The sequence below is a fragment of the Puma concolor genome, chromosome C2, assembly GCF_028749965.1.
Source record: "Puma concolor isolate L17-30 chromosome C2, mPumCon1.1.hap2, whole genome shotgun sequence".
Taxonomy (NCBI): domain Eukaryota; kingdom Metazoa; phylum Chordata; class Mammalia; order Carnivora; family Felidae; genus Puma; species Puma concolor.
The window spans coordinates 87,947,012-87,973,542 of NC_141675.1; the positions used below are offsets into that span (position 1 = coordinate 87,947,012).

Genomic DNA, 26,531 nt, shown 5'->3' on the forward strand with positions numbered 1-26,531 from the left:
CGTGACAGGCAGCAGATAGAGCCTTAAGCAGCGAGTGTAGGAGAATACCTCTATGACCTTGGGGTACAAAGAATTTCTTGAAAGCACTAACTGTTAAGAAAAAGTTGAATGCATTCTACTTCACTAAAATGAAAAGCTGATAATGATGTGTCAATGTAGGTTAATCGATTGTAACACATGTATCACTCCAGTAGGGGCTGTTGGAGGGTCAGTGGCAGGGTCTGTAAATGTGTAAAACTCCCTGTACTTTCCATCTGTACTTTTGTTGTGAACCTGAAAGTGTCCTTAAAAATAGCCTCTTTAAAAAAAAAAACAACGAAAGTCTTCTGTTCCTCAGAAGACACCATAAATAAAGCACAAAGGTGCCGAATAAGACAAGATACTTTAATGCATAATTAGTGCAGAATTAGAGTCCAGAATACCTGAAGAACTCCTAGAAATAAATAAGAAAAAAAGACAAGTGCAACCAGGTGTTTTGCAAGAGAAAACATTGTCAGTAAACATAACAAGATGCTTAACTTGATTAGGAATTGGGAGATTGCAAATTGAAGACACTAGGAAATACCATTTTACACCCACTGGACTGGGATAGGATCTAGCAGCCAGGATTATCTTGCAGTGTATGTTACCACTCTGATTGCTGCTACTCAGTCAAGACCCAAGTGGCACTTCCCCGTAGGGCACACCGTGCAGGAGGTTCCGGCAGCCACCGTTTGCAATGTCACAAAACCTGTAAGCAAGCCATATAGCTTTTCAAAGTAAATGGGTACATTGTGGTATGTCATAGAACAGAACATGGAGAGGAAAGGAAGAGCCCTCAGACTCATTCATTAACAAGTGCATTTCAAGAATATCGTATTGAATGATGTATTCATTTCCTGCGGCTGCCATAATAAAGTACCACAGACCGGGCGGCTTAAACAACGGAAACATTCTCTCATAGTTCTGGAGGCTAGAAGTCCAAGATCAAGGTGCTGACAGGCCCACACTGGCTCTGAAGACACCAGGGGAGGAGGGGACCCAGGGCGCTCTCCTAGTTTCTGGTCGTTCCTTGGCTTGTGGTGGCAGAACTCCAGTCTTCCTGGGCATTCTCCCTGTGTGCATGTGCCTCTGTGTCCCAAAGTCCCCTGTTTATAAGGACAACAGTCATGTTGGAGTAAGGCCCGCCCTAATGACCTCATTTTAACTTGATTACCTCTATGAAGCCCTTGTCTCCAAAAAAGGTCACATTCTGGGGATAGGGCTCACAATAGTTCTTTTTGGGCAGGGGGGAGACACAATTCAATCCACAACAAATAAAAAAGCAGCAGGATACATATAATGTTTAATCATACATAAATGTTTAATAATATATAATGCGTTATAATAATGTAAAGTTTAGGGACACATAAATACTTACAAATTTAATGGAGAGGAGGGGCACCTGGGTGGCTCAGTCAGTTAAGCTTCTGACTTCAGCTCAGGTCATGATCTCGTGGTTCATGAGTTTGAGCCCTGTGTTGGGCTCTGTGCTGACAGCTTGGAGCCTTGAGCCTGCTTCAATTTCTGTATCTCCCTCTTTCTCTGCCCCTCCTCAGCTTGAGCTGTGTTTCTCTCTCAAAAAAAAAAAATAAATATTTTTTAAAAAATTTAATGGAGAGGAAGGGAATAACATATGCTAAGTTTGGAATAGTGCTTACTCTGGGGTGGAGTAAGAAAGATGTTGGGGCTTCAGATGCCTTGGTATTCCCCATTTCTTAAGCTGACCAGCAGGTGCATAGGTTTGTTTGAATATTCTTTGTAACATATGATACATGTTGGTTTTTTTATTTAAGAAGTAATTCATAATAAGTGCAATTTTTTAAATAGAATCAGAAAAAAAGGACTTGGAGATAAGTGTAGACAACACTTTGGAGGAATTTTGCTGTAGAAGGAAGGACTGAAATGGGGTGTTGTCTGGAGGAGCGTGAGGGAAATTTTCCCAGCTTACACATGAAGAACTGAGGCGTTCAGAGAGGTGAAGTGGCTCCCCCAGGCTGACACAGCGGGCCTGGCTCAGCCACGAGTGGCACTGAGGTCCCTGCCCCCCCCCCCCCCTTAGCACCATGCTTCGTCCTTCCCCACAGTGGCTGCCTTTTTCTTGTGGTTATCATTAGGCTCCTTGGATGCTGGCCTTCGTGTTGGTCCCTCAACTCCTACCAGAATTCTGTGATTCACAGAGCTTGGAGCTAGTGGAGACCACACTGCTGCCTCTTAACACACTTGACTGACCTTCCCTTTCATTTGTCCTTTTACTGTGATATGAAACCAGTTTCCCAACGTGCGCATAACTGTGCGTGTGTCTCTCTTTCTCTTTTTAAGTTTATTTATTTATTTTGAGAGAGGACGAGAGAGAATCCCATGCAGGCTCTGCACTGTCAGTGCAGATCCCCATGTGGTGCTCAAACCCATGAACCGTGAGATCATGACCTGAGCCAAGATCGAGAGTTGGACACTTAACCAACTGAGCCACCCAGGTGCCCTCATGTGTCTCTCTTTTATTATTACATGCTGAAGTGTGTTCAGGGTCCTCATGAGTAATGAGTGTTGTGGTAAGAACATTGCAGATGTTATGGAACGAATGTATCATGAGGATGAAACATACAGCATAGGGAGTATACCCAGTGGTATTGCAATAGTGTTGTATGGTGACAGATGAGCATAGCATATATGCTCATCTCATATACTTGTGATGAGCATAGCATAACCTATAGGGCTGTCAAAAGACCCTGTTGTTGGGAACGCAAGCTGGTGCAGCCACTCTGGAAAACAGTATGGAGGTTCCTCAAAAAACTAAAAATAGAACTACCCTACGACCCAGCAATTGCACTACTAAGCATTTATCCACGGGATACAGGAGTGCTGTTTCGAAGGGACACATGCCCCCCCATGTTTAGAGCAGCACTAGCAACAACAACCAAAGTATGGAAAGAGCCCAAATGTCCATCGATGGATGAATGGATAAAGAAGATGTGCTATATATATACGATGGAGATATATATATACTCGGCAATCAAAAAGAATGAAATCTTGCCATTTGCAACTATGCGGATGGAACTGGAGGGTATTATGCTAAGTGAAATTAGTCAGTCAGAGAAAGACAAAAATCATATGACTTCACTCATATGAGGACTTTAAGAGATAAAACAGATGAACATAAGGGAAGGGAAACAAAAATTATATAAAAACAGGGAGGGGGACAAAACAGAAGAGACTCATAAATATGGAGAACAAACTGAGGGCTACTGGGGGGGTTGTGGGAGGGGGGATGGGCTAAACGGGTAAGGGGCACTAAGGAATCTACTCCTGAAATCATTGTTGCACTATATGCTAATTTATTTAAAAAAATAAAAAATTAAATTAAAAAAATTATAAAGATGATCTTTACCAATAAATTTAATTGTGTAAAAAAAAAAAGACTACGTTGTGTGCCTGAAACAAAAGTAACATTGTGCGTCAACTGTACTTCCATAGAAAGTTTTAATTTAAGAAAAAAAATTAAAAACAAATAAATGAGCCCATTAAAAAAACAAAACAAAAGACCGCAGCTGTTGATTGGTCAACCTGGGCTGGAATCCTGACTGCATTTGCTATTAGTTTGACCTTTGGTCAAGTTCTTTACCTTTTCCGAGACTCATCTGCGAAAGGGAGCTAATGCCTACCTCCGAGGGTGGTATTGAGGACTGGGGCAATAAAGTGGGTGCCCAGCACAGGCCTGGCGCACAGCAGGTGCTCAGTCAAAGTGGCATCCTCTCCCTGTGCTTCCCTATTCCATTTCTCACACAGGGCAAGTCTGGGTCCTGTCTGCCTCTCTTTGGCCAGGTGCAGACCACGCACCCACATGCCTGCCCACAGAAGGGCGCCTGCATTATAAATGTGAGACCTGGTTTTCTGAGTTTACTGTATAAGAGTCTGAGCCACTGTCCTGGAGAGAGTTTTATCGGCTCCGCCTGAACAGTCATAAGACACTTGTCATTCAGGCTGTCAGAAGATGGCCCCAGCTGACCCCACAGCTATTCTGGAACCTGGCACTTGATGTAGTGAGCTGGAGAATTTACTCTCTGCTGTGATCTTAAACCTCCCTGGGGTGATAGACCAAGTTCAGTTTTAGCTCAGTTTATCCATCAAGGAAAGGGAATATTATCCTCCTTGTGTGCCTAATTTTTCTGCTCTATAAAATGACAGGGTTGAATGAGGCCATCTCTAAGTCCCTTCCCACAATAGATTCTCGACTTTTTGTAAGATGGTGGTTGAACCTACAAAGTTAACCCACTGAGACAGAGGAGCCCTGTTTCACTTTGCCTAAATCCCAGAGCATCTAGTTCTCCAGCACCCGCACGGGTCAAATCTAGCAGGAGTGATAGGAGAGAAAGCCTGGGGTCTTAGGAGCCCTGGAAAGGACAGCTTGAGCACTGGGTGAGTCCTGGCCCCATCAGCCAAAACAGGGTTATCAGAGGAGGCCTGGTGAGTGTGCGCCATCTGCCCCAACACCCTCCGTCTGTTTCTCAAGAACTTCACCTCTGGGAAATGATTCTAAGAAAATGACTGGGGATGGGGAGGGGGGCACCTGGGTGGCTCAGTAGGTTGAGCATCCGACTTCAGTTCAGGTTATGATCACATGGTTCATGAGTTTGAGTCCCACATCGGGGTCTGTGCTGACAGCTCAGAGCCCGGAGCCTGCTTCCGATTCTGTCTCCGTCTCTCTCTCTCTGCCTGTCCCCTGCTCACTCGCTGTCTCTCTCTCTCAAATATAAATAAACATTAAAAAAAAATTTTTCTTTAAAGAAAATGACTTGGAATGTGGACAACAGTATATACATAAGGATGTTTATCACAGTATTGTTTAAAATACTGAAGTTCAAACAACCTGAATGTTCAGAAATAGAACACTAGTTGAACAAATTTTGTTATGTCCATATGATTAAATATCAGGAAGCCATTAAAAATCATGTTATGGGAGATTTGGGGAAATACTTATAATACATTAAGTGAAAACGTAGCATATATAGTTGTACCTATTTAATTTTTTAAATGTTTGTTTATCTTAGAGAGAGAGAGAGAGAGAGAAAGAGAGAGAGATAAGTGGAGGAGGGGCAGAGAGAGAGGGAGATGGAATCTGAAGCAGGCTCCAGGCTCTGAGTATAGAGCCCGATGCAGGGCTCAAACTCATGAACCATGAGATCATGACCTGAGCTGAAGTCAGACACTTACTCGACTGAGCCACCTGGTGCCCCTATAATTGTACCTATTGAATGATATAAATTACAGATGGATGGATAGATGTTTACACATGTATATATGTTCAAAATACAGAAGGGAGTAGGGGTGCCTGGATGGCTCAGTTGGTTAAGTGTCCAACTTCGGCTCAGGTCATGATCTCATGATTCATGAGTTTGAGCCCCATGTCGGGCTCTGTGCTGACAGCTCAGAGCCTGGAGTCTGTTTCAGATTCTGTCTCTCTCTCTCTCTCTTTCTCTCTCTCTCTGCCCCTACCCTGCTTGTACTCTGTCTTTCTCTGTCTCTCTGTCTCAAAAATAAATAAACACTTAAAAAATTTTAGGGGCGCCTGGGTGGCTCAGTCGGTTAAGCGTCCTACTTCGGCTCAGGTCATGATCTCGCACTCTGTGAGTTCCAGCCCCGTGTCGGGCTCTGTGCTGACAGCTCAGAGCCTGGAGCCTGCTTTGGATTCTGTGTCTACCTCTCTCTGACCCTCCCCCGTTCATGCTCTGTCTCTCTCTGTCTCAAAAATAAATAAACGTTAAAATTTTTTTTTTAATTTAAAAAAATACAGAAGGAAGTATATCATGTTAATAACAGCAGTTGTCTCTGAGTAGTGAGGTTAATGGTAACTTTTATTTCATTCTGAGATTTTTTTCACGTAATATAGGAGATATATCACATCTTTGCTTCTTTAGGCTTTTCTGTAAGTTCAAGAATTTTAATAAGTATTTCTTTTATGTGCAGAAAAACAACAAAATGTTAAGATTTTTATTTTTCAATAGTGGCAAAATGCTTTTAATAGTAGTAAACTACACACAATATAAAATTTACCATTTTAACCACTTCTAAGCATACAGTTCAATAGTGTTTTTTGCTGTTGTTATTTTTATTTTCTTTTACTTCATCATGATAAGTGCACTCTTTAATCCCCATCCCCTATTTCCTCCATCCTCCCACCCACCTCCCCTCTGGTCACCATCAGTTTGTTCTCTATAGTTAAGAGTCTGTTTCTTGGTTTGTCTCACTCTTTCTCTTTTATTCCCTTTGCTCATTTGTTTTGTTTTTTGAATTCCACATTATGAGTGAAATCATATGGTACTTGTCTTTCTCTGATTTATTTTGCTTAGCATAATGCACATTAGCGCCATCCATGTTGCTGCAAATGGCAAGTTCCATACATTTTTATGGCTGGATACTACTCCATTGTATATATATGCCACATCTTCTTTATCCATTCTTCAATTGATGGACACTTGGGCTGCTTCCACGTCTTGGTTATTTGTCAATAAGGCTGCAGTACTCATAGGGATGCATGTATCCCTTTGAATTAGTGTTTTCCTATTTGCGGGGTAAATACCCAGTAGTGCTATTCCTGGGTTGTAAGGTAGTTCTAATTTTAATTTTTTGAGGAACCTCCATATGGTTTTCCACAGTGGCTGCACCAATTTGCACTCTCACCAACAGTACACAAGGGTTCCTTTTTCTCTAAATGCTCACCAACACTTGTTGTTTCTTGTGTTTTTGATTTTAGCCATTCTGACAGGTGTGAGGTGATATAGTTTTGATTTGCATTTCCCTGATGACGAGTGTTGTTGAGCATCTTTTCATGTGTCTGTTGGACTTCTGTATGTCTTCTTTGGAGAAATGTTTGTTCATGTCTTCTGCCCATTTTTAAATTGGATTATTTTTTGGGAGTTGAGTTGTATCAGTTCTTTATATATTTTGGATACTAACTCTGTATTGGAAATGTCATTTGCAAATATCTTCTCCCATTCTGCAGGTTGCCTTTTGGTTTTGTTGATTGTTTCCTTTGCTGTGCAGAAACTTTTCATTTTGATGCGGTTCCAATAGCTTATTTTTTGCTTTTATTTCCCTTGCCTCAGGAGACATATCTAGAAAAATGTTGCTACAACTCAAATTGGGAAAATTACTGCTTGTGCTGTTTTCAAGTATTTTTATGGTTTTAGGTCTCATATTTAGGTCTTGAATCCATTTTGAGTTTATTTTTATGTATGCTGAAGGAAAATGTTCCAGTTTCAGTCTTTTGCATGTACTGTCCAGTTTTTCTAACACCATTTGTTGACGAGACTGTCTTTTTCCCATTGTGTATTCATTCCTCTTTTGTTGAAGATTAATTGACCATATAATTGTGGGTTCATTTCTGAGTTTTCTGTTCTATTTTATTGATCTACGTGTCCATTTTTATGCTAGTCCCATACTGTTTTAATTACTACCACTTTGTAATATAACTTGAAATCTGGAATTGTGATGCCTCCAGTTTTGATTTTCTTTTTCAAGATTTCTTTGGCTATTCGAAGTCTTTTGTGGCTCCATACAACTTTTATGATCATTTGTTCAGTTCTGTAGCGTTAAGTGCATTCACTTTGTTGTGAAACCAAGCTCTAGAACTCTTTCATCTTGCAAAACAAACCCTTTGAACAAGAACACTCCATTCCCACTTCTGACGACCATTCTACTCTGTCTATGAATTTGACTGCTCCAAGTACCTCACAGAAATGGGCTCATACAGTGTTTGCCTTTTTGTGACTGGCTTATTTCACTTAGCATAATGTCTTCCAGGTTCATCCTTGTTGTAGCATGTATCATAATTTCCTTCCTTTTTAAGGCTGAATAATATTCTGTTGTATGCGTATGCTACATTCGGATGCATATGCTATCCATTTGTCTGTAAATGGACATTTGAGTTGCTTCCACCTTTTGGCTGTTGTGAATATTACCGCTGTGATCATGGATATACACATATCTCTTCAAGACATTAGTTTCAGTTCTTTGGGATACACACCCAAAAGTGGACTCGTTGGATCATATGGAGGTTTTAATGTTTTGAGGAACCACCATGCTGTGTTTCATAGCAGCAGCACCATTTTACATTCCATCAACTGTGCACAAGGATTCCAATTTATCTCCCCATCCTGGCCAATGTTATTATTTTCCAGTTTTTTGATGGTAGCTAAAAATCGACATTAAAATATTTTTTAACTCATTCCTTTATTTTTTGAGAGAGAGAGAGAGAGCGAGCGAGAGCGCACGAGCAGGGGAGGGCAGAGAGAGAGAGGGAGACACAGAATCCAAAGCAGGCTCCAGTGCTGACAGCTCAGAGCCAGAAGCAGGGTTCAAACTCATGGACTGCAAAATCATGACCTGAGCCAAAGTTGGACGCTTAACCAACTGAGCCACCCAGGTGCCCCTAAAAATTGTCATTTTTAAAGAGGGCAGGCCAAGCTGAAATTCTGCCTACACCCTCTGAGTGCCAGATGCTGATACCTGGGCTCAGCACAGATGGGATACACATAGGTTCATTACAAAGCCTCAGTTTCCCTGGGGCTTATGAACCAGCCAGGAGACCTATCTTGGCTGCGACCCATCACTCAGGATGCCACTGGAGGGACCTGGCTGCATATCCTAAACTCATGGGCTTGAACCCATAAACCGTGAGACCATGACCTAAGCCGAAGTTGGACACTTAACCAACTGAGCCACCCTGGCGCCCCTAGAGGAGGGTTTCTAACCCTTTCTGTAACCGAGGGCTTTAAAGGGGCAAATTCAGGCCTGACCTGGCAAGCCAGGGTTAACCACAGCACGCTTATGGTTTCCTTGCTTCTGGCATTGCTGCCAGGAGAATCCCACGCCTAGCCTATGTCTTTCTGGCCTGGTGTCTGGGGCCGAAGCCAAAGGAGTGGAGCTGGGTTGCCCTCAGTGGGAGCTTGTCCCAAAGGCAGGGCACGGAAATAGAGGTCCTCAACCAAACTGGGGTGTTGACAAGGATCTGTTCTTGGACCCTGAGGAAGGTCAAAATAAGTCATAAGTGGGCACCAGAGCAGTACAAGGAGATGGCAGTGTCAGCTCTGTGCGTCTTCAGACCTGTGACATGGCCTCCCAGATGGTTGACGCCCCAGCGATGCTCCACATCACAGAACTTTCTGTGTTTGCCTTGAAATAACTGGAGGCTATCAACCTCCGGATGGCCCAACCAGTCCAAGATGTCACTTGATATATCGCTTTTATGTTGGCATCAAATAAATACTTGTATATATAGCCTAGTTTATTATATGTCCTATTTCAGTTTCTGTCCATGGCATCTGTCTCTGGGAATAGAGTGTTCCTGGAGCTTCCTTAATCTGAGATTATTAGTATCAGTGGCTCACATCCCTTTTCCTAGCCCCTGAAACTTCTGCTGGTGTTTGTCAGGGAGGCAGAAGACATAGCGAGGGACGGGACATTGTCAACCACCCTGAGACCATCGCAGGGCAGCTCTTTCTCACGCTGGGGAAATTGCTGTCCATTCCAGCTTGTGGAAACCCATCGTCACCCCCATAGTCTGACTCTCATCAGACAGGAATGAGTCTCAAGCAGAAGTGAGGAGCTGTGACGCACAGTCAGCAGCTTGGAGGAGGCCCGCTGGCCTGTCTCCCACAAGATCTGCCCTTGCCCACCTTTCCCAGAGGCAGCAGCTGCTGTCTCTGCAGGATCTGACTGACCAGCGTGGGGGTCATAGAATGGTGGCACTGAGGGCCGACTGCATGGGCATGTGGCCTGTAAGGTCACAAAGGGCCCTGTGCTCAAAAGGGCCCCACATTTGGTTTAAGGCTCTGCTGTTGTTGGAATTGTTTTTACAAGGTGCCCTGCAAGTTATATAGCTGGTGCTGGTGGAACCTCTTCCACCGCAGCCCTGGAGAACTGCTCCCTAGGGAAGGAATGACAAGACCACACCACGCCCAGATAGCCCCTGCCACCTCTCAAGTCCCGGCATCTTGAATGATCATAGCACATGTCTCCCTACGGCCTGCCTTGTTTTGGAGTTACTTGCCTGCATGTGGCATTCTGCACACAGACCGTAAACTCCCAGTGGGCAAGGACCCGGCCCCCAAGTAGCAGAGTGCCTGGCACTTGGGGGATGCTTGGTAAGTGTTAGCTGAAGTAACGACTGAGGACTTGAAGCCGAGTCAGCTTTTTAGTGGCAAAGGAAAACAAAATAGAAGACTCCTGATAATAAAGAGTTAGATTTTGTCAGGAAAGTATGTGGGAAACAACGAGACCTTGGTTTATGCAAACCAGAGGTGGTCCATGGCTGAACTTCCACGTTGCTGTATCTCTAGCAAAGTACCGATGCTATCAAACACCTGCCGTCTCTAGACATTGTGCTGGGTGCCCTAACCCACCGTCTATTTAATCCTGCCACTTCTCAAGGTTTAGGAGGCCCAGAGAGTGCAGTAGCTTGCCCAAGGCCACACGCTGACAAGTAGAAGAATCAAAATCTGCATGCAGGTCTGTCTGACTTCGAAAACCTCTTTACTGGTGTTTGGATCCTGGGGAAGGGTCGGAGATCAGTAACTTAGTGAAGTAGGGTGGGACAGCTTCCTATAAGGAGCAAATAGTTTAGGATCAAAAAAAGCTGAGGAGTATCCGGATTAGAGCCTGTGAAATCTTGACTCAGATGTGTATTCCTGCCAAGTGTGATGTGCAATGTATGAAACTCTCCTTCCTAGCCTGCAGTATGGGAGAAATAAGAGCATTTACCTCGTGTGGTTGCTGTGAAGGTTAAATGAGACAATGAGTGATGATTGAAGGGATTGTTACCAAGGGTCTTGGAGTGCCGGTCTCAAAGCGTTCTTCAGCTCAACTTTGGAATATTAACTCAGTCCCTACCGAAAATGTTTGCCATTCAGGGTGTCCCTTCTGGGCTTGGTTGCCTTCCCAATGTCCATTTCCCCTACTTCCCTGCTAACAGAACCCCGATTTTGCCTGGGCAACAGAGTGGCCCGCAGGGCTAAGCCATGGCAACCCTGCGCTCTGCTTCCCCAGCCTACCTCGCGACTGGGGGTGACCATGTGACCAGTTCTGGGCAATGAGACGCAAGTGGAAGTTGCCTGGCTCCGTTCCCTTCTCTTTCTTCCTATTTTGAAAAGGATCCTGATATTTGAAACCACAGTCACCATATTTCCGCAGGAAAAGCCAAGAGAACCACAGAGATGCCAGCCCCGACACTATTGAGCACCATACCCACCCACTTTCAGATATTTTATTATGGGACACAAAGAAACCCCTATTTGTTCTAGCACCTGCACGTCAGGTTTTCTGCTGCTTGCAGCCATATTCTTGACTGGCACTGCCTTCTGCTCTCACTCTTGCGAGCTGTGTCTCAGGGCAGGAGGGATGCCCTTAGGCCCTCGAGGAACTGGTGTAGCTGGACCTCTCCTCTCCTTATTCAGACTTTTGTTAGAATGTTTTGTGCTCTGGGAGCCTGGAGGGCATTGCTGTCTTTCTGTGACCGCTCCCAATTTGCTCTGCTTTCCAGTTCCCTCATCTACTCTGACTTGAATTTCCCATTTCCTTGGATGAATCCGCTCCTCCTCACAAAATCAGCTTCCTTGCACCCACACTGAGTCAGTGTCCCCTCCGCACATCATGTGGCACATAAACACCACATACACTCACACACCTTATCATATACCTCTCTCCTGGCCTTTTTGTCTTTTATATTTTTCTTCCTGATATACACAGAGCCACAGATCTGAAATCCAGTGTCCTGACTATGCTTCTGCCCGATTCCATCTGCTCTTGCCAGATGGAGTGTTTTTAATCCACATATAATTTTAGAGACAGGAGAGGTTGCCACAGGGAGCAGATACCCTCACCAGCGCACAGGGAGCCTGCCCTTTCCTCCTCCCAGCTATGCCCAGCTGGTCTGACCAGGGAAACATGCCAAGGAGGGTATAGAGTAGGGCCTCTCCAGGATTCTCAGTTGCAATGCTGACCTTGGAGGCCAGGACTCCCAAGCCACCCTGAGGGCTATTTGGGGATACCTCCCCAGCCCCACCCCCACTCCAGCAAGCCCAGAGCTGGCCAGAGTAGATGATACTCGAGGGAATCAACTGTTCTCCGCCTAACTTCACTCTTACTGAGACTATGCTGCACTTCTAGCTGAGCAGACCCTGACCACAAGAGAGTCCTCAACCCTCCCCAGTGCAGGAAGTGGGGAAACGGTAGCTTTGCCACTGAAAGGGTGATCCAAGGAGCTCCTGGGGGCGTAGCTCACTGCAAGTGGTGGGGGAATCCCCTCATCTTTGTAGGAACGACTGCCTGCCCACCTCTACTGGGTTATATGACTTGGGCTTCAGGAAACAGCTCCCTGTGTGTGGGCCTGCCCTAGGAACCACACTAGCGCGCCTCCTCACCTTTGCAGGTCTGAACGCTCTCCTGGTTTCCCTTACTCCTGCCCCACAGGCACCTCTCCTGTTCTGGGAAGCCTTGCATGGGTGTGGCTGAGAGATGGGTAATTAAGGCTTTCTCCTGGGTGTCAGGTGGCTGTGGGCTCACAGGCCCCTCCCCACCTTGGGCACTCATGGCTCAGGTGGGATCAACTTGGGATCTGCCAGGTCAGCCCCTGCAGCGCGTGGCTCAGGGTCAAGAAACGGGCAAAGGGAGGGAATACCCTAACTTTAAAGCTTCCAGACCTGAGTTGAGGTCTCAGACTCCATGAGGAGTGCCCTAGTATGTTTTGGAAAGGGGCCTAATTCTGGGTTCAGAAGTCCTGAATTGGGACCTGGCCATTTGACCTTGAGCAAGTTGCTTTACGTCTCAGAATCTTGGAAGCTTCCTTCCCTGTGAACTCTAAGGTTGTGCAGAGGAGGGTTTCTGTGGCCAGTGGCTGCTTCTTTTGTCCGCCTCCCCATAGTGAGGACTGCCTTCTCTCCTGTGCTCTTGGTAGGCCCTGGAAATACTTCCTCATGGAAGCCCCTGTGTATCATATCAAACACAGTAAAACATGCCCGCAGCCCGCATTGAATATTTTCTGCTATAAACTTTCTGAAAGAGATTTCAGAGAGTTGCTTTATAGATTATTTGGCTATAAATAACTTCTTGAAGTTTGTTTGGTTGATCTTTCCGTGATCATGGTGTATACTGGAAGTTCTTGGAAAGCAGAAAAGCTACAAAGAGTTCTAAATTGATGCCACTATCTTGAACAATGAATGAATGAATTTGCAAGCCAGTTGGTAAAGCAGTTGGGCAACTTAAATGGGCCATGGGGGCAGTATTTACACCATGGAAATAAGCAAAAACTACAAATTAATGTAGTATTAATTCATAGCTCCCCACCCCCGAATTGATTTACCCCCAACTACTGGGAAATTGTTTGCTTATTTGTTTGTTTGTTTGTTTGTTTGTTTTAAATCTTCCCGGGTGATCCAAATGTGCCGCTACCAAACCAGAAGAAGTTTGGGCTGGGAGTTCGCCACGATGGGCCCTAAACAAGGACTACAGCTCAGGAGGACCCCAGACTCGATTCCATGAGGAAGGATGAATCCTTGCAGGAGAGAGGAAATACTCCCAAGGAGAGGTGCTCCCTGCCACCAACCTCAGGCCCTGTTCTTGGTGAGTCCTAATTTAGATCAAGGTCTCATCAAAAAGGGTCTAATCTCTCTTTGTTTTTGTATTTGCACTATAATCACTTAGTTTGTTTTTATTGTTTTACTGCTGCCATTTACTCAGTAACAGCGAGTTAGAGTTATCAGTTACCGTGTTTATTGTACTTCTCTTTTTATCTTACACTGTTAGCAGGTCCTGTTGGCCAGCAGCATTGTGGAGGGCTGGCCCAGCAGGGAGGGACTGAAGTTGCAGCAAGCCCCTGGGGCTCTGCCGGGCCTTCCTGCTTCTGCAGCAGGTGGCCTGGGGGAAGCCCTTGATCTTGAACCCAGACGGTTAAGGTCAGTGGTGGCCTCTGCTTTCAAAGTGAACTCCCCAGCTGAGTAAGTCTGTGAGCCCAGGAGGCTTTCTGAAAGTGGCTCAGGACCTAGTCCACAAAGCTTCCAGCCCTCAGAAGCACTTGGAAATGGGGCAAGGGCACGGGGCTACCAACAGGGGAAGGGTCGATCAAGCATGGCACATTTGAGTGGAATACTGCGGACCGAAGGAACAGACCGGATTTATGCGTTTCAACAGAAGAACTCTCAAAATGTGGAGTAAAAAATGCAAGATGCTAAACCATACATGATGCCATCTCTGTGAAAATACTCCCTCAAACACAATATGGTGTATTTTGTGTAGACTTATATATAAAGGAATGGAAATGTCTATATTTTTTAAAGTTCTGGGGCATACACATCAAACTCATAAATAATAGTTACTCCTGGGGATGTGGAGATAAGAACAAGTTCTAATGGAAAGTGATGGACAAAGAATGTATGTCAGTAATGTTCTGATTTTTTTTTTAAGTTTATTTATTTATTTTTGAGAGAGACAGAGAGAGCATGCTAGCAGGGGAGGGGCAGGGAGAGACAGAAAGAAAGAGAATCCCAAGCAGGCTCCATGCTGCCAGCACAGAGCCTGACATGGGCCTCGAACTCAGGAAACGTGAGATCATGACCTAAGCTGAAACCAAGAGTTGAACACTTAACCAGCTAAGTCCCTGTTCTGATTTTTTTTTAAGGAAATTAATTTACATATGTAATTGAGCTTATTTTTATTTATGTATTTTTTATTTTATTATTTTTGAGAGAGAAAGAGAGCATGAGCAGGAGAGGGCCAGAATGAGAGGGAGACACAGAATCCAAAGCAGGCTCCAGGCTCCAGGCTCTGAGCTGTCAGCACAGAGCGCGATGCAGGGCTCGAATTCACAAATTGTGAGATCGTGACCTGAGCTGAAGTCAGATGCTTAACCAGTTGAGCCACCTAGGTGCCCCAGGCTTATTTTTAAAAATCTAATTTTTTTGTGTGTAAAGGCAAAGCATAAGACTTGGAGTTTGAAAGTGTGGATCAAAGCCCTTCTCCATTCCTATCATCCCTCGTTACTACATGGCAATGGGGCCATTATTAACCCCTGCCTTCACTTACTGCCTGGGTAAAATGGGCATAAAAATAAACATAGTGACGCAAGAGGGCTTCCTAATGAACTAAGTGGCCTGCTGGAGAAATATAGAGTTAGCATTTGTTTTTAAAAACAATTTAGAGTCTTCATAAAATCAGGCTCAAAATTAAATCCAGGGTGTCTCTCCAAAGGCAGAGAAAACAGAGCGATTATAAAGGAGCCACCCTGAGTTTCCTGAGAATAGGTCATGCCAGACTAACATTACTTTCCTTGTTTATAGGCGAAGAAGGGAAGGAGAAGAAGCAAACATTTAAGCTGCTTTGTGCCCCAGGCTCTATGCTGGGTATACACAGAGTTCACAGCAGCCTGAGAGTCAGGTTTCTCAATTTTACAGATGCGGAAGCCTGGAAAGGGTTTAGCTGCATTAAGGAACATGCCTCGGGGGACACTGAAGATCTGGATTCAGTGTCTGAATCTACATTCACCCAGATTCCCAAGCAGCTCACAGGAGCAGCAGCAGCAGCAACAATGGCAATAGCCACTTCTATCCTGGGATGTCATTATGGTAAGTTTTATCACTCATATTTTACAGGTGAAGAAAATGGGATGTAAGAGAGACTGAGTAAGCTAGCCCAAAGTCATAGGTCTGTCTCATTCCAAAGTCCAAACTCTTAACCATGCCCCTCTATGGCTTCCCTCCTCTAACTACCCCGTCCCCACCACCCTCAGGAGATACTGGCCTCCCCCAGGGGGAGAGTCTATCAGAATCTCTGAAAAGTAGAAAGGGACAGGGCAGCCACATACAGCTCCAGGTGGCAACCAGCACTCTAGACTGTGTTAGTAGATCAAGTTGACTGATTTATGTGGTTAGGGTACATGGAATCCCATGGCTGTCTGGATTGCAGCAAAGCTTCTGATAGAGATGCTCTACAGAGCTTAGAGGTCAAGAAAGAGATAAGGGAGATGAAATCTGATACCAGTTGTGTAGTAGGTTGAATTGTGTCCCCTAAAAAGATATGTTGGAAGTCCTCACCCCTGGTACCTGTGAATGTGACCTCATTTGGAAATAGAGTCTTTGCAGATATAATCTAGTTAGGATGAACTCATACTGGGATCAGGGTGCCGGCTAAGTCCAATGACTGGTATCCGTTTAAGAAGAGGGAAATCTGTACATAGAAACACATAGAAAACACACACAGAGGGAAGAATGCCATGTGAAGATGGAGGCAGAGATGGAGAGATGCAGCTAAAGCCAAGGGATGTCAAGGATTGCTGACCACCAAGAAAGGCTAAGAAGAGGCGAGGAAGGGTTCTTCTCTAGAGTCCTTGGAGGGAACGTGGCCCTCCTGACACCTCACCTTAGGACCTCTAGCCTCCAGAACTGTGAGGGAATGAATGTCTGTTGTTTTAAGCCACCAGTTTGTGGTAATGGTTCTGGAAACCCTGGGAAGCTAAAACAACTTGGTTGCTCCATAGCTGATTGCATCATCACAGGATAGCATGTGGACTTGGGCAGTAGGACAGAGGGCTTTATCCTTGACCCAAATTTATCTTATTATCCTCTTGGATGAAAATAAAGAGTATGTCTACCAATCAAATAGGTGGATTATGCAAAACCTGGAAAGATGCTTATACTGAAGACGATCCATATTCAAAACACCTCAACCAGCTGCGATAATGGGCCAAATTTTATAAGTTGAAATTTAGCAAAGACAAATTCCTTTATTTAGGTTCAAAGAACCAACTACATGAGTGCAGAATGAGGAACTCCTGGCTTAATGACAGCTTATATAAAGAAAGGTGGTGGAAGCTGAATGTGAGCGAACAATGCACTGCAGTCACTAAAAAAAAGCTAATGCACCTTCAGGTGCTCCACTGACCAGGAGAAATGAGACAAGCAACCCATGGGCATTTGGGCTGGTCAGGCCACATCTGGAGCTTCATTCAACTCTGGGTACCACGTTTTAGTTTTTTGACACTACTCAGCATCCGGGGAAAGAGAGCTGGGAAGGTGAGGAGTCTAGAAACCGTCACGCAGGGGCACCTGGGTGGATCAATCGGTTAAGCCTCCAACTTCAGCTCAGGTCATGATTTCGAGGTTCATGTGTTCAAGTCCCACGTTGGGCTCTGTGCTGACAGCTCGGAGTCTGGAACCTGCTTGGGATTCCGGGCGTCCTTCTCTCTCTGCCCTTCCCCCTCTCGCTCTCTCACTCTGTCTCAAAAATAAACAGACAAACAAAAAAAAGAAACTGTCAAGGAAGGAAAATCAGAGGACCTAGGTTGTTTCCCTAGACACAAGAAGATGTGGGAATGTGGGACATGTCTTAAAAATTTAACAGCTCTGTGAAGCAGAAGGAATGGGCCAGTTATGTAGTGTTCTAGGAGGTTCCTAACCAGCAGCTCCTCTGCTGATGAAGGCAAGCAGCAGTGTCTGTCTTCAGGTGAGAGCACAACTGTTGGTTTTGCAGCATCTAGCCTCTTTTTCTAGTAACAGCATCCAGATAACCTTTGTGAGACCATTTCACCCGCACTTTGTCCATGGGTCTAGGCGTGGGTATGTGACTCAGGCTTAGCCAATCCCAGTGCTCTATCTCTTTGGCTGTAGCAGTCTGTCCAGGGATGGGCATGTGACCCAAGTAGATCAATGAGTGTCTATCCCAGGTGGTTTTTTGCACCTACCAGGCAGAGACTGTCTCCATCCGTTAGGATCACAAAGCTGGTAGGTTAGAAACCTGGAGGTGCTGGAGACGAGCTTGCCAAGGTGTGAGAAGAGCCTGCTTGAGAATGAAGTCGACACAGAAATAAGAGCCAAGAAATGGAGACAGAAAGATCTCTGCTGATGCCGTGTGAACACTGGATCCAGCCAAGTACTAAAGCCCATTTGTGACAGGACACAATAGCTGTTCACCAGTTTGAGTTGAGGCTTTGTCATTTGTGGTCAAGTGTCCTAATACATACCTACCTGCAAGTATAGTGGGCTGATGAAGACATCATACAGAGGGAATAGTAAAGATTGAGACTTATTGAAAATCGTCTGTATGTAGAAATTGTGGTAGACTTTTAGGTTTACCTTTTAAAAGCATTATACTTAGATGTAGTTTAACGAGTTAAATAGTTCCGTAAGACTTGTTATGAAAAACAGTTGTCTCGGGGCGACTGGGTGGCTCAGTCAGTTAAGCGTCAACTTCGGCTCAGGTCATGATCTCGTTTCCTGAGTTCGAGCCTCGTGTCGAGCTTTCTGCTTTTAGCACAGAGCCTATTTTGGATCCTCTATCCTTTCTCTCTCTCTCTCTCCTCTCTGCCCCTCCCCCGCTCACACTTTCTGTCTCTGTCTCAAAAATAAACATTTAAAAAAACAAAAAAAGAAAAAACAGTTGTCTCTTGCAACTTAGACCCCATTTCCAACTCCTCAGAGCCACTTTCAACTTTTTCAGCTAATTCCTTGTCTATCAACTTATCACTATCGAAGATTAGGACGTAGTTCATTTTGCTCTCCCTGCCCCCATCGCACAACACACTTCCCATCCCCCACTTCCTCCTAAATGAGTTATGTTGTAATTTTCTTTAGATCAGCATTTACTGTTTATATTTTTGGCCTTGTAAATTCTAGTCACAGCTTATGTAGTATACTATGATGACTTTTTCCTGTACAACATTTTGTTTTTGCTGGAGTTAATAATTACCTTACCTTTTTCATTTGCTTAGTGTTCCTTATGTCCATTATTAATCCAACCTCAATCATCCCCCCATTTGTGTGTAAATCTCTAGGCAATATGCTCATTACGTTAGCTGTTCTCTCAGTTGCTGCTTCCAGAACAGACCCATCCCTTCATCTGCCTTCTGATCTGCTGTGGTCTGGACTAGTCACCCTCCAGGCCTTGGCCACTGCTGTTGTCTGGGGCTCTTCCTTCACCATCAGCTAGACAGTCCCTCCTTCTCGCTTTATTGGCTCTCAGCTCCTGAATCCCATTCCTTCTTCTTTCTTGGTTTACACTGTTGTTTGGGCAGAGCACACCCTTGAGTAGCTTCCTGAGACAGTGGATGGGTGCGCAGACGGTAAATTTTTGAGATCTCTTCTGAAAATGTTTCACACTCACACTCGATTGCTGTGGATTGGATCTCATTTTCCTTAGAATTTTGAAGATCTGGTTCCGTTGTGTTCTAACTTCCAGAGTTGCTGTTGAGAAGGCTGATGTCATTCTGATTCAGGAACCGTTCTTATGTAACCTTTATTTAATTTATTTTTTAAGTAATTTTTTTTGGCATCCTCAAAACTTGTAGGTTCTTTTCATTGTCCCCAGTGAGTTGCCCTAGCAGATCCAGAGATGAATAAGTCAGTCCCCAAGGAGATCTAAGGCCAGTGGAGAAGATGTTTATTGGTTATCAAATTTCCCCAAAAGTTAGAAGCTTAAAACAACAACCATTTGTTATGTCAGTTTCTATGGGTCAGGAACCTGGGGACAGCTTAGCCAGATGCCTCTAACTCAACAAAGCCAACCAAGTATCAACAGGCACTACAGTCACCTCAGAGACCTGACTGAGGAAGAATCTGCTTCTGGCTCATTCACACGGCAGTGGACTCACCTCAAGTCCTTGGTGACTATTGGCTAGGGACCTCTGTTCCCTGCCACACGGGCCCCTCCATGGAACTACTCCAAGTGACAATTTGCTTCCTCCAGAGTGAGGGCTCTGGGTTGGGGGGGGGGGGGGTGCAGCAGCCAAGTCAGAAGCCACAGACAGTCGTTTTGTAACCAATCTCAGAAGCAATATCCCTTCACTTCTGCCCTATTCTTGTTGTTGGAAGGAAGTTACTGAGCCCAGCCCACACTCAAGGGGAGGGCGTGACACAGGAGAGATACCAAGAGGCAGGGATCATGGGAGCCATCCAACTAGAAGCTGCCTGCCACAATAGGCAAAGGGGTAATTAGCACATAATGTGGTGAATACTGGGAGAGGCAAGTGTGGGCTGTGCAGGAGCTCAAGAGAAGAAATGCCAGCCTTTGCCTGAGGAGATCAGCGAGGGCTTCCCAGAAGCAGTAGCTTTGGATGGAGACTTGAAGGATGAGTGGGAGATATCCGAGGTGCACCAGAAGGTATAAGAGCCTCCCAGGCCAAGTGCGTGCAAAAGCCAGATGTGTGAAAAGTTTTGGTGGGTTCTGGAAGCAACACAGCAGAGCCTAGAGCAGAGGGTAAGATGCAAGGCTGGGATGGGAAAGACCCGCTCCTGAAGGACTTGTGTTCTCTCCTAAGGAGTCGGTGCTTTATCTTGAAGGCTCTGGGGAGCCACGCCTAGCTTTTAGGGGAGTGAGATGTCTAGATTGTGTTTTAGCAATCCCTGGCTGCTGGCTAAGTGGAGGAGGACAGCAGGAGTAAAAGTAGGAGGCAGAGGACCAGCGAGGGGGCTGTGGTGGGTGTCCAGGTGAATGTGGGGGTGACTTGGAGCAAGGTGAACATGACCAAGGAGGCTTTTACGGTGTCCGTGGCAAGGGATCCAGCCTGTGAGCCATATGAATGGAAGGGAGGGAGGGGCTACACAGCCCAAAGTGGGCTCCATGGATGCCTATTTAATGGCTAGGCAAGTGGTGAGCAGGCTGGGCTTTGCTCCTGGGGGGTTGGCAGGGTTGGGCAGTAACCTTGCGAGCCTGGGAAGAATGGTGGGGGTGGAGACGTCCACCACCCCTTTGGGTCCCTTGTTTGGCCCTGGGAGGTCCACGTCTGAGTCCTGTTAGCCATTCTTCCTCCATACTTGTTAGAGGCCTCCCTTATCTGTAGGCTGTAGCTAAAGCTCGGCTCCAGACCCAGGGCTTGGCATACAGGGGCTTCTCAAATCCTTCCTCAAGCCCACTCCAGCAGCCATCAGAGTTAGGCTCACCTTCGTCCTCCTGAAGTTCGTGAAAGACCTTCAGGCCTTGAACTAGCTGTCACTGATCTATCAGCCTCATCATCTTCCCCTTCTCTACGTGACTGTGGGCAAGTGAGTCACTTCTCAGTCTTCTGTCTATAAAATGAGGAGGCTGAGCCAGCTGCTTTGCATAGTCTGTGCTGGCTTCTGGGATTCTATCTCCCACCCACCTCTCTGGGTTCTGTGGATAAGATGCATTCCAGCCATCCTGATGGCTGACTGCATCCCCTTCTTCCCTCTGCTCAGGCCTGCCCTGCGGAGCTGTAGGGCCGCAGTGAACTTAGCTCCTCATCTTTATTCTTCAAACCTTTTTTTGAAGTTTGGCCTTGTTCTCAGTTGAGCATACTTAGGTATTGACACCGGGGTGTCCTGGCCTGGGATCTACCCAGAACACCATGAACTATCGGTGGGACAGTCTTCCAGAAGTCACAGAGTTTACCCCTCTGCTCTGGGCTTGACTATTCATTACAGATAATCCTTTAAATAGGTACTGAAGAAACTTCTGTGTAACATGTTCATATTTTGCCAATCCCAATGGCGAAATTCTTTCTTAGGTCTAGCCTGAATCCTTCAGGAAGCCTTAGACCAGTACAAAGCTACATTCTTAGGGGTCCTGGATAGAAGACTCAGACTAGGTCCTGTCTCACGTAGTCTTCTGGCTCCAGAAGTGGGGGCTCAGTCCTCCAGGTGGGAAGGGGAACCCGTTCCTTTTACCCCCTGCCCCCTCTGACTAGGCCTAGCCCACACCTGCGTGGGGCCAGGTCTGGCTGCTGCTGCCCTTGGCACCAGAAGGGCTGAGGGTGTTATGTAACTGGTCTTGACCAGACATTCTGGTTCCACAGGTACAGCCTACAAGTTAAAAATTGTTCTAAAAATGCAGTGCAGCTGCCTAAACACACAGTCCTAGAGGAGGAGGCCAGGGGGCAGAGGCCACAGTCATCAGAAGGATGTGTTTTCCATGGTGACATTGGGACCAAGCGCTTTGACCTAAAGGGAAACATCACACTCAGGGACCAGTGGCACATGCCTGTTCCCCAGAAACAGGTTCTGTGGCCTCATATCCTCCGAGCTCTTTTCTCTAGACCTACTCTGTCTCCCTCTGATTCCCTCCAACCTCCAGCCCCCCTGTCCTCCACTCACCCCCCATGAGAAAGTGGCTCTGGCCCCACCTCTTCATAATCCTGTCTGGTCTCCATCTGTCCCTGCATCAGAGTCTTGCTTTTCTGTTTTTTGTTTTGTTTTGTTATGTTTTTGATGTCTTGTTCCATTTCTATATCTTCAGGGCTCCTCTAACCTTCCCCTGCTGCTTCTTTGCTGGTCCCTTCTCTTCTTTGTTTTTCCTCTTTTCCCCCCTTGCCTCTGCTCCCCAGGATCGGACTTCCTTTCTCCTCTCCCTAAAATGTGCCCCTCACCCTAAGTCTCTGGTCCCTCCATCTGTGACCTTGGGGAAGTCCCTTCACCTCTCAGCCTCTGAGAAACAGGGACAATCCACTGTGTTGCCTGCCTCACAAAGTGGTTGTGAAAATCCAAACAGGTGGCACTGACTTCTGTGCACGTGTACAAAGACTTTAAAACACTTGTTCTTCAGTGCCTTTGTTATGTATTTATTAAGCACGTACAATTTGCCAGGCAACGTGGTACGTTCTGGGTATGTAATGAGGAATGAAACACACCAATGGGGTGGTCCCTAAACCTGCTCATTAGAATTATGTGGAGGGCTTTGGTTCGTGGGTTCTAGCCCTATGTCAGGCTCTGCACTAACAGTGTGGAGCCTGTTTGGGATTCTCTCTCTCTCTCTCTCTCTCTCTCTCTCTCCCTCTCTCTCTCCATTTCTCTCTGGTCCTCCTGTGTACACGATCTCTCTTTCCCTCTTTCTTTCCCTTTCTGTCTGCTCCTCCTGCATGTGTGCTCTCTCTCTCTCTCAAAAATAAATAAATGAACTAAGTGATGACATTTATTTTAATACCGTTTCTCAGATTTTCTACCATGAGCATGTATTGCTTTTACAATTTTATTAAAAATGTAATTTTAAAAGAGAAAAGATTACAGACTGGAGAAAAAGTTTGCAGCAAATAAGACAAAAGATTAGGTTCATAAATAGCTAATCAAGACTGATTATGCGCAAAAAATATGAACTAAATTTCATTCAAGGGGAACTCCAATAGTAAATAAATACCACGCCATACCAGATTAAGCTAACAAGATTCAGTCGTATTAACCCAACCACGAAAGCTCTCTGCAGAGTTGGTGAGAACATGCTTACATACTGCTAACAAAGTGTAAATTGTTTCACTGGGGAGCAATATAGCCATAAAGCATTAAAAGGCTATAAACACGGGCGCCTGAGTGGCTCAGTTGGTTGAGCTTCTGACTCTTGAAATCAGCTTGGGTCATGATCTCAGGGTGATGGAATCGAGCCCCACGTCAGGCTCTGTGCTGACCATGAAGCCTGCTTAAGATTCTCTCTCTCCCTGTCCTGCTGCCCCTCTCCCCCACTAGCTCTCTCTAAAAAAAAAAAAAAAAAAAAAAGTCTATAAACAAATATCTATTTATTTTTAACAGCAAAAAGAAGCAAACTAAAGGCACCTGGGTGGCTCAGTCAGTTAAGCTTCCAACTTCAGCTTAGGTCATGATCTCACAGTTTGTGGGTTCAAGCCCTGCATCAAGCTCTGTGCTGACAGCTGAGAGCCTGGAGTTGCTTCAGATTCTGTGTCTCCCTCTCTCTCTGCCACTCCCCCACTCACACTCTGTCTCTCTCTCTTAAAAAAAAAAAAAAAATTTAAAAATTTAAAAAAAAAAAAGAAGAAGCAAACTAAAGATCCAGCATTAAGAAAATGAATAACTAGGGCCACCTGGCTGGCTCGGTCAGTGGCACTTATGACTCTTGATCTCAGGGGAGATCTCAGGGTTGTGAGTCCGAGCCCCACTCTGGGTGTAAAGATTACTTAGAAATAAAGTTAAACAAAAAGAAAGAAAAGAAAATGAATAACTAAATATAGTTTCATCAACCTGATGGAAGATCGGGCTGCCATTAAAAATTCTGTGTATGAAGACTACAGTAGGATAATGAAGGAGCATTTATTTTAAAAATGTTAAGTGACCTGCAAAATATGACATAGATCACCAGAAATGAGGCAATATCAGGTATGTGTGCATTTAGCCAAACAGGAAGAACTAGGCAGAAAGAAAAATAACAATTTTAGGCTTAGAATGCTGAGATCATAGGTGTTTACTTTTCCTTTAAAATTTCCTTTAATGTCTCTATATTGTTTGTACAACAGTTCTTTTTAAAGAGAAGTCAGGATGTGGGTAAGAATGTGGAAAATATAGCCACATGCCGTCTTCTCCCTCTCCTGCAGTCTTGCCCAAACCTCCACCTCCTGCCTGGCCCTCTGGCCCCACACTCTGGGAAAATCCTGATGGCGGGTGTAAATTCTGTTTCACCCAGTCATTGGTGCCTGGGGCTCCACAGGAACAGCCAGGCTGGCTGCTCCCCTTTGCTAAGCCTGCCTTCCTGTCAAGCTCTTATACGCTTTATCTCAACATAATCCTCACAAGTCAGTGAGGCCGGTGCTATTATCTCCATTTTCTAGACTTAAAAACTGACTCATAGGGGCACCTGGATGGCTCGGTCAGTTAAGTGTCTGACTCTTGATTTCGGCTCAGGTCACGATCTCATGGTTCATGAGTCTGAGACCCGCATCCGGCTCCATATTGACGGTGGGGAGCCTGCTTGGGATTCTCTCTCTCCCTCAATTTGCTCCTCCCCACCCCTCAAAATAAATAAATAAACTTAAAACAAACAAACAAACAAACCTGACTCATAGAGATTTGGATAACTTGCTCAGGGTTGCAGAGTGGGTAAATGCCAACTGCAAGCCTCTGTTCTTAACCTGTGTGCTGGGCTGCTGGGCGACACTGTTCTGTCCTGTGATAACAACACATGGTCTCCGGGGAGTGGCTGGGGTGTGGGGGTACAAAAACAATACATTTTCTCCATTTAACAGAGGCAGGAAGACATATCAAGAGAGAAGTGTAGTGAACTATGCTCTTCATTCAAATGTCACCTCCTAATCGAGGATGCACTGGGCCATGTTATCTAAAGCATCTCTCCACAGCCAGTCACTCTCTTATTACCCTGTTGTTTCTTCAGATAATTTAATCACTGTCTGATAGTCTTTAAGTATTTGTAAGTTCCATGAGGACAGACTTTCCTCATTCACCTCTGTATTTCCCAGGACTTAGCACAGAGTAAGTGCTTCATGAAGGTTTACTGTTTGCTGAATCACCTGGATGAATGAAAGTGTTGTAGGCACTGTGGGAGCAGACACTTGCACAGCCGAGGAGAGCAGGGAGCCAAGGGAATTATTTCAAAAGGAGGAGAAGGGGGCAGAGAAATCGCATCTGGGACAGTTTGAGAAAGGAAGTGGAATGCACTTGTTTGGTAAAAGATCACAAACACTTTTAAGACCCTTCAAACCCAGAAGAGATGTGTCTAGGGCAATGGGACAACAGTCACAGGGTTTAGAGGCAGAGATCCTGGGCACGGCCCTGACTGTGCAGAGAAACCAGACTCGGGGTCCCGGCTGGAGGGAGCCTCTGAGCCAACACTTGGGTTCTACCGGTTTTAAAGAGGCATACTTAAAGCGACTGCATTTCCTTCTGACTAGTAGTTTATCTTTCTAATTTGGCCTAAGCTAATCATGACAAGTGAAGGCAAAGGTGAGTACAAGCATTGTTGTTAAGGACAAAAGCTAAGAAAGCCTGTCCGTGCACAGGGGAATGGTTCATAACGACTGTGTACTCATTAAAATGCACGCGTATGGGGCGCCTGGGTGGCGCAGTCGGTTAAGCGTCCGATTTCAACCAGGTCACGATCTCACGGTCTGTGAGTTCGAGCCCCGTGTCGGGCTCTGGGCTGATGGCTCAGAGCCTGGAGCCTGTTTCCGATTCTGTGTCTCCCTCTCTCTCTGCCCCTCGCCGGTTCATGCTCTGTCTCCTCTGTCCCAAAAATAAATAAACGTTGAAAAAAAAATTAAAAAAAAAAATAAAAAAATAAAATAAAATAAAATGCACGCGTAGATGTACATATTTATAGATTTGAAAAGATATTCAAGATATATGTTTCATGAAAAAACCACATTTCCAAGCAGTACATTTGGTATTATTTCATTTTGATTATTTTTTTTAAGATTTTAAAAATAAAGTTTATTTATTTATTTTGAGGGTGGGAGAGAAAGAGAGAGAGAGAGAGAACGAGAACGAGAACTCGAGCAGTGGAGGGGCAGAGAGAAATGGAGAGAGAGAATCCCAAGCAGGCTCCATGCTGTCAGCGCAGAGCCCCATCTGGGGCTCGGACCCACGAACCACAAGATCATGACCTGAGCTGAAATCAAGAGTCAGACACTCAACCAACCGACTGAGCCATCCAGGCACCCCTCATTTTGAGATACTGGTTATCTCTGATCAGTGGGCCTGCAGATGATTTGTGTCCTTTTATTGCTTATTTTTGAAAAACATTCTACATTAAGTATAACTTTCTTGGATAATAAAAATGAGAAGAAA

At 45.2% G+C, this 26,531-nt stretch overlaps 1 protein-coding gene across 1 annotated transcript in view; it reads left to right on the forward strand.

The window, feature by feature from the left end:
• The window catches only part of ZDHHC19 (zDHHC palmitoyltransferase 19), a 42,376-nt gene extending 26,772 nt beyond the window's left edge, over positions 1–15,604 (forward strand). Inside the window, exons 6-7 of the transcript XR_015240231.1 lie at positions 13,470–13,632; positions 15,459–15,604. The gene's annotated coding sequence lies outside the window, so the exon portion shown is untranslated. The remainder of the gene's footprint in view (positions 1–13,469; positions 13,633–15,458) is intronic.
• The last annotated feature ends 10,927 nt before the right edge of the window (positions 15,605–26,531 follow it).